The sequence below is a fragment of the Haliotis rufescens genome, unplaced genomic scaffold (genome assembly GCF_023055435.1).
Source record: "Haliotis rufescens isolate VD_foot unplaced genomic scaffold, xgHalRufe1.0.p SCAF_35, whole genome shotgun sequence".
NCBI lineage: Eukaryota > Metazoa > Mollusca > Gastropoda > Lepetellida > Haliotidae > Haliotis > Haliotis rufescens.
In genome coordinates, this window is record NW_025964057.1 from 3,911,242 (window position 1) to 3,920,593 (window position 9,352).

Consider the following 9,352-nt stretch of genomic DNA (forward strand, 5'->3'; position numbering starts at 1 on the left):
CACAGGGAGGCCTTTTGGACAGTAAACACTGCATACAAATCTGGCCAATGTTGAAATTATTTGGTCACAGAGTTCACCACTTGTAGTCAGCACAAGGAAAGCATTAACGATATCATCATCCGTTTTCAAGTATTTCTGAAACCATGTTGCTTTTCCTACTCGGGAAAATCTGCCTGTATTGTCAGCTCCTGTGAAGGCATGGAAGGCTGGCAAAGCTGATGATTTCTTCACACCTAGGGCTGTCCAAAGATGCTTTATTGGTAGAACATTGGAGGCCATTGAGAGTGTGGTGTTTTCCAGGAGACTGCTGTAATTTGCAATGGTCAAAACAAGGACATCAGTGTCAGGAGAGAAGATTGTCAACTGCGAGTTCCTTGGATTGCGCTGTGAAGCTGAAATAGCAAGATATATCATGAGTGTGTCAGCTTCTTCATGATTGTTAGCTTCAAACTCCAAGTCTCTGTTGCTCCTGGTACAGCCGGATGCAGATGCAATAAAGGTTTGAGACGAATCAGCATTATACTCCAGTGTCTTTTCTGCCAGGTAGTCTGTCAGATCAGCTTTTGTTTGGTCATGAGACAGAAAACGATTTAACATGAGGTGCTTGATTCTGGTGTCATCTCTAATTTGGTACTGAATAGGATCTCTTCCTTGGCGTCTCTTTTCTCTTGTTGCAGATTTGAGGGAATCTTGCTTGTATGTGTCAAAAGCAAGTATGACCTCATCAAACCCTCTTGCCAGGTTCATCACTCTGTCATTGAAGCACTGACTGAGATCTTCAACTGTTTCCACTGTATTTGGTAACTTTGTCATCTTCTGAAGTACAACCATCCCATCTATAACAGCAATTTTTCTTGGGATGTTGTTGAAGGTTTGATTTTGTTCTGTGTCACTGTCATCAACTGTGTTCTCTGGCTGACTTGCTTCATAGTTCATTGCTTCTTCATTTACAAACTTTGTAAGACTGTTGATCAACTTGGACTTGTCAGTGCATGGTAACAGCAATCCACTTGGTGAAAACAGTGACCTTGGAGTCAGAGTGAACTCAAAGTTACCAATTGCCTGTTTCAAGTCAATGTCTCTACTTGATCTGGCAAGAACCATCAGCCTTCCATACAAATCTTTTGTTTCTCTGAGATCCACATTCTTATCTCGGAGACGAACTGTTTGCTTTTGGCATCCTGACATGTACATCTTGTTGTTTTCCCTCTTCACTGGTGCCCAAAGACTCACTGGCCCGTTGATTCGTTGAGACACGTACTCTTCATAGAGCTTCTTTCCTGTTTCATCAATGTGTAGGATCTGAGACACAAACTCTTCAGGGACATAGGCATGCGTCATTAAGTTAAAGATCTTGTCACCTTCAAAAGCAAATGGATTACCATGATCCAGAACAGCAGATTTGATCTTGTCAACTGCAGTGTGATCCCGACAAATGACTCCTGGTGAAAGGTCATGATGTTCTTCCATATCTTTTGCCTCTCGATGAAACTGACTTTTGTACTCACTAGCAAGACGAGAGAGTTCTGGAGAGGCCAAAAAGAAATGCTGCCTGGCATTGGAATTGTTTGAGATACCAATCAAGCCTGAGTGAACTTTCATTAATCTGTTCAGATGTTCACATGCATGATCAGCTCCTATGGATGTAAATGGAATGTCATTCTTTGTAACTGATATGTTTCCAGCTTCAAACTCCTTCCAAGTCTCGGGGAAGTCGATCTTCAGGGCATGCATGTCAGCAATATATCGGGGCCACAGTCTTTTGTACTTGAGTCGGTCCATAGCAAAGAATAATCCGCTCAGTTCTTCTCCAGCCTCAAGATGAAGCTTCAGATCTGCATTGCGAGAAGCTGCTATGAAGAACAGAATTGTCTCAACTCGATGTAGATAATTCATCAGTGATTTGAACATAGCATTCTTTGATTTCTCAGTCTCCCATTTCAGAAATGATTCCATTACTTCTTCATTCTGAATTTGACCAATCAGATTAGAATGTTCATCTTTGACAATTTCAGCCTTTGATGATTTATCAGTCTTCCTGCATGCTCTGTCGATTTCAGCTGCTGTTTCCACACAAACTTCTTGAAGTTGAGGATATTCCTTGAAGAACTCTTGCAATGCTAATTCATAGAGTGCCATGTAGGTATACATATGAGCCCGCAGACAACGTTTGTAATGCGTACATGTAAGAACCTGTCTTCTTGTTGTGGGGCCAAAGACATCAGCTTCCATCCATGCATCATCAATGCCAGAGTTTTCTATGGACGTGCCTAAAGCTCTCAGCGCAGCCATGACAACATGCAGTTCTCCCAGTCGTGGCACAATGTTTTCTTTCAGTTCAGGCTTAGCATCTAGGAGTTTGATTACCTTCTCATAAAGGGCCATGTCAAATGTGATGACTGTAGGATGTTCATTTCCAACTGCTAGTTCTTTCAACTTCTTAGCTTGCAATATGACAGTGAGCAGTGCAGACCATTCATGTGCTACTTCTGGAAGGAGTGGTAGGGCACCAACTCTAGTTGTTGATTGTCTCTCTGACAACAAAGACATGTAGCCAGCCCATCCAGGAATCATGCTAGCTTCTTTCTCATCATCTGTTCTGGCTATCATGGAAGCAACAACCCAGCATAAGTGTGTCAAGTGATAGGACTTTCCAATACCTGCTTTGTTGGTTATAAATTCTTTGTCTTTTGAATGTGGATGGTTTCTTGGATTTGGTTTTTCACAGTGAAGCATCTTGGTATGGTAGGGAGCCACAGAGAGACTGTTTGCTTCAGTGATCTCAAGGGGTGGTGATATCTGCTGTCCAGTTGCTCCAGTGCTCTGATATACAGCAGTAATAGTCCCATGTGTGGTGCCTTTGCCATCATGAGTGTCCTCATCAAAGTCTGTGTTGTCAACAGCAAAAAAGACAAAGGAACCTTTCCTCAGAAATGGTGGAACATATAACCCCTGGAACTGTCTGGTGTTCTTCACAACTGCATTGGCCAGAGCTGTTTCCAACATTAGAGAATGTCTGTATGGAATGCAATAGTTGTGTGCACTGAGTAGATCCATGATCATCTTGTTTCTTGTGTCATGGTGGACTGTAAGGCCTAATCCTATTATTTGAGGATTTTCTCTTCCATTGTGAGATCTGAATGTTTCACATTCTCTTTTCTGTATATATTTAACTTGTCTTCTTGACTTGAAACCGTACATTATGTTCTGGCATACAGTCAGTACTGTTCTGTCAACAACGCTGGCTTTTGCTTCATTCTGAAGGTTTTCAACAGTTCCCACCATCATCCAGCGTATCAGAGTGTACAGCTCGATTGGGACGTCATTAATGTTACTTGTAACAGATAGGGGATTGTTGATTTTGTCATCTCTGTCAAAGGCTTCTATACTCTTTCGTACAAGCTGTGCTGACTTGTATATAACCTTCATGTTGTCCATGCCCTGGTCGTTTTCAATTGCAGCATGCACCATCTCTTTCTCGCAGGCTTCAGGGGAGTAGAGAACAGCCGGTTTTCTTCGGTCTTTTTGCAGAACAGATCTGACGGATGGACATTCTGTAAGTATCCTATCTTTCAGCCACTGCCTGGAATAAGTAGGTACATGGTCAGACAAGCAGTCTATACCTCCCAGCATGTTGATATATGTAACTTCAATATCTCCCATTGACAGATAGGCCTTGTTGTCTGTCTGTCTACATACCAGATTAATAAGTTCGGTTAAACAGGCACTTTGATGTCCAGATTCAGATCGCTTGTTTTCTTTGTGGGCTTCCTGGCGCAAAACATGAAATACATTTGTAGTCCAGCAGTTTTTGTGGTATCTTACATCAATGGAATGGGCATCACTTGGAGAGATTGATGAATAAAGTCTGGTCTTTAAGGCAGGATTGTTTGAAATTTCAACGGCATATCTTAAATCTTCCCCAGCATTTAAGGTCCTGACATTAAAAAGTGGCTGTCTGTCCTCTTCCTGGCAAAAGAAGCACAAGTCCTTGACCAATGGCATTGTAGACAACCGTGTAAATGGTGCGGATGTTTCCTCATGGAGATCTGTTCCTTTCCTTTTACGGCCTCTCTTTTTTGAAGGTGTGGAATCATCAAGTATTCCTTTCTGTGTCCTGTCTTGTGCTCGCTGTATTTGATCGCTGTTGGTAGCATTGGAGTAGCAAGTCCGATGCCAGGCAGCACTGTGAGATGATAAAGTCTCTCTGTCACAGCCTTCAAGTCTTCGCCATATACCAGTATATTCACCATCATGGACATTCGCTCGTTCAAACAAAACATGGAGTAAGCGGTCGTAAGAATACAATCTTGGTTGCGATACTAGTATGGATGATCCATGATGGGCATTCTTTTGGCACAGAATACAAAGATTCCAATCTGTAGTGACTGATGTTGATATCTTCTGACTCACTTGCCCAAGCTGTGGTAATGATATCATCATTTAGGTTGAAATTTTCCTGAAACAAACAATACTGATCATAAAGTAAAAATAGAAGAAAATAGAAATAGTATTTTTTGTTTGTTTTATAATCAAACATCCTTTATTACAAATATATGTCCAGAAATATTTTTAAAAAGTGTTTGTGCTCTTTAGTAAAAAAATTCATTTCAAGTCTTCATACTAGAATTTGCTATTATTCATAGTTGTTAGGAAAACATTACTAAAAATGTTTCATGTATACTACAATATCTTATGGGTTTTATTTTGCAAGTGAAATTACCAAAATATTTAACGTATCATCTGAGGTCTGCAAGCAAAAGTAATTAGTTGTCTGGACACAACAATATGTGAAATGCACAGACCATTGCAGTGGGGCCCTTTTAAGGATGTATTGAAAATTGTTTTTAATGCAAGCATATAAAATTATTACAAGTACGTTTAAAAGATTGGCATGCTACGTAAAAGTATATAAATTATCTATGAAAAATTAAGAAACAAGAATAATTGCAATATTTAACAAAAATAATTATACTGAATCCCTAAACGGGCCCCAAGGTATCAGACAGCATATAACTTTTATGTAGCATAACTTGAGCAAAATAGGATAGTTTACACTAAAATTGAAATTTCCTGAAACTGAATATACGCAAGGAAGCATTTCTAGTTAAATTTAACATGTAGCAAATGGTTGCAATATACTTTTAATGTAACAGATCAAGCCTATGTTGTCAGTCATGTTATCAGAAGAAATCAGTGCCATTCAATTTCTCAATAATTATCAATGAACCAACATAGATAGCACGCGTCATAATATTCTATAAATATTCACTTACCTATTTAGATGAATTTCAGCAGGTCTTGGTTGATGATAAACCTTCCTTGATGATGGAAAAACTCTTCTTGTCAGAGTTGCCTCAGCCATGTTGACTTGAAAGGTCAATGTCACAAGGGGAGATAACTCATTTTTATAAGATTTACCTACAACTAGTCATTATTGCTGTCATTTACCCTGGCATCAAGTGGTCAAGTTTGAGCGTCATTTATTCGCAAACTATGGACCCCAAAAATTGGAAACATTGGTTTTTATGTTGAGTAGCCTCTATAGTATGTAAAAATATATACAGATGCAAATCTCCAAATTTTTTGAACGAAAAATTAAAAACGTACACAATACAATGGACTATCTGGAGGGGTGCAGGCTAAAACGCTCTGTACTGGGCCACTATTAAAATATATGTGATTATGCAAAATATTTGCGAATAGGTGGTTAAATTCAATATATTTTTCAGGTAAATGAGAATGGTAAGGGGTGTTTTTCAGTGGCCGTGGGAGAAACACATAACCACTAAACCCCATTTTATGTGTTGATAATGCACCTATCTATATAAATACTAGCACAATGCATTTGTTCTGAGAATATCAGAGATTTTGTAAATTTTCGGATGTAACATCTGTAGGAAATAAAACAAATTCATTCATTCATATTTTATTTTGCGTTCGCCCTTTGGCGTCACCCATTTCCTAATAATTTGTTATGTCCTATATCCACATCATGCTACTAATACGTCACGCGAGGGGGGGGGGGGGGGGGGGGGGGGCTATAAACAACATTTGTACATATAGGATTCCATGTTTTCTTTGTTCCTAGGGTGGTACGATAGCCAAGTGATTAAAGCCGTGATATTGCGGGAGCACATGGGCTGATATGTAGTGAAACATCGGCTTAGAACACAACATCCTCACACGAACTGGTTTTTTTTCAGGTCATAATTCATTAATAATCTATCTACATATCTATAAACAAAAAACCAACGTGAGCATGTTGTTCATGAGATACGTGGGGCGGTCGGGTAGCCTAGTGGTTAAAGCGTTCGCTCGTCATGTCAAAGACCCGGGTACAATGTGTGAAGCCCATTTCTGGTGTCCCCCGCCGTGATATTGCTGGAAAATTGCTAAAAGCGGCGTAAAACCGTACTCACTCACGCACTCATAAGATACGTCTTCGAGTTAAGAGGCAACGCCTCCAACCCAGTGCTCTAAAGCGCTGCAATACACTACAGAGTTGCACCCATTAGCAGTGCCAGCTGGTCGTGGGTTCGAATCCCACATTTGCCACGATGATCCTAATGGTCTGTCTGCACCAAACGCCATGGGTTTTTCTAGTAGTATCTGCGACCTGCGTCTAAGGTGATGCACCGCGGTATGCACGCCAATTGACGGTGTTCCTGAAAAACATATCAAATCGCGTCAACTTACCTGACCCTTTCACTCTTCATGTTATATCTAATACATACTATTGCTAAAAGCGGCGTAAAACCATACTTACTCACTCACTCACTCTAATACATACGAAAGAGGTGACTAACGGGTCAGGCTCGCTGACCTTGTTGATGCATGTCATCGTGTCCCAATTGTGTGGATCGATACTCATGATTTCAATCACTGGATCGTCTTGTCCAGACTCGATTATTTACAGACCGCCGTCATATAGCTGGAATATTGCTGAGTGCGGCGTTAAAGAACAAACAAACAAACAGCGACGCCCTTATCTTCTGTATATCGTTGCTCTGGGAGTGATTGCATGTTGTGTATTGCGTCACTTCCCTGACATAATCTCAATGTGACAATGATAATGGACAACGATTCAGTGTTAGGGGTATAAGTGTAACAGGGGTTAATTTAGTTATAGTATATCGTGTACATAAATGTATAATGAATCATTTTAATCTTATTTCAGGTTTTAGTGATCCGGCAGACGACGACCTGTCTCTTGCTTTTATGTTTACTGCACAGTTCTGTGTCATAGGGCTGATCACATTTTAGGTATAAGGGTATTTGGCTTGGTCTATTTTCATGTCATTGTCTTTGGTGTTTTAACAATACCCCAGGCCAAGCATCTCACTTGATTGGTCCTGTTTCAAATATACATGTCATCCACCATGTTACTTACCAGTCACAGTATCACTGCATGAGGATTGTACACCAGCTTAAATATTGTACAACTCAAAGGTTAGTTAGTATACATTTTAGTTATTATATAAATTGTAAATTAAAGTCTAATATAAATCATTGCATAAAATAGGTATAAATATGTTCATGATCAACCTAGTGTAAGTATATACACAATCTACCATCTAACCTGTATGAATGTGCGTATGGTTTGTTTTCTATGTTTAATTTGGTCAATATGTTGGCTAGTAATTATTGTTTTGTAACTGTTTACTGTATGATGTACGATTGATATATCATCAATCCTGTATTGTTGGTAACATTGTAGTATTTCTTAGTGGTGGTCACAGTTATGTATATATGTTTCAGAAAGTATAATGGTAGCCCTTTATATGTAATCTAGTTGTCAAGAAATACATTTGATCAATGTATTATCCCTTATATAGGTTTACTATACGAGTTTGTTGTCGGGCTACTTGGTGCGTGGACACACTCCCGTGTCACCCACAGGGTAGGTGTCTTTGTACAGACTCTATGGTCTGTTTCAGTATTAGGCCATGTTATGTTTTATAGTCTTTATGTCAACAGATACTTTGTCCATCACATGTAAACACATGTGGCCCAGTCGTCTAAGGCGCCGCAATTCGCTGTGCAGAGTTGCGTCTCTTGGGTACGCCAGAAACCTATGATTGTGGGTTCGAATCGCGGTTCGCCCTGATTATGTGGTAAACGTCTGAGACCTGCGATCACTTCGGGCTTTCCTCCCACACTAAGCTGACACGCCGCGATATAACTGGAATACTAATAAAATTGGAATAAACCCAACTCACTCCCTCACTCCCTCCAGGCTGCACTGGAACCAGTCACACAACCAGGCAGCGTGTTTCTACAGGCACCAACGTGACTTGGTTTTCTCTGTTGAAGAAATGGACAACATTGGCAACCGCGTTGTCATCACGTTTATTTCCACCTGATGCGGACATGGTGTCAACTTTAGGGAATGGGATGGACCAGGATCAGGGAGACCTTCAACTGCCACCTCAGAACATGTTGACAAATTACATGATAGGATTATGGATGATCGACGACTCACCACACGTCACGTGGCCAATACGGTCGGCATCTGTATGCAGAGCTGAGGACATTCTAAGGAATGACCTGAACATGACAAAGGTTTCAGATCGCTGGGTTCCAAGCCTCCCGACTCCTGATCAGAAACGATCCAAGAGAAGCATGTGGAAACATCGAATGTCTCCCGCGAAGAAGGGAAAGTCTTTTCCAGCAGCTGACAAGGCGATGACTTTGGTTTTCTGGGATTTCAAAGAAATCTTACGCGTGAACTACCTCTCAAAAAGTCAGCCCAATAAATAGGCCAATATTATGCTATTTTGACTCGGCAACTGCGTAAGAATATCAAGGCTAAACTTCGTGTACAACTCACTTAAAGTGTGTTGTTCCCCCAGGACAGTGTACCCGTGCACATGTCTGTTGTTGCCATGGCTACAATGTATGACTGTGGCTTTGAACTCATTGGACATCTTCCGTATTCCCCAGATTTGACACCGTCAGATTTTCTCAACTTCAAGAAAGAACTGTCTGGCAAACATTATGCATATAAAGATTTTTCATTTCTGCTGTTGAGGACTTTTTACACCACCAGCAGGAAGGCTTCCACACCAGTGGGGTCCAGACACTCCAGCATCGTTCGGCACGTGCGTGGGCCTCGGAGGGGATCAGGGCGGTGGTTAATGCGTTCGCTCGTCACGCCAAAGGTCCGGGTTTGATTCCTGACATGGGTACAATGTGTGAAGGCCATTTATTGTGTCTCCGCCGTGATATATTGTTGGAATATGGCTAAAAGCGGCGTAAAACCACATTCACTCACTCACTCACTCGGAGGGTATGATATCTTGTCACAGTCCCTGGACAGACATGTATTCCACATATATACGAACCATTT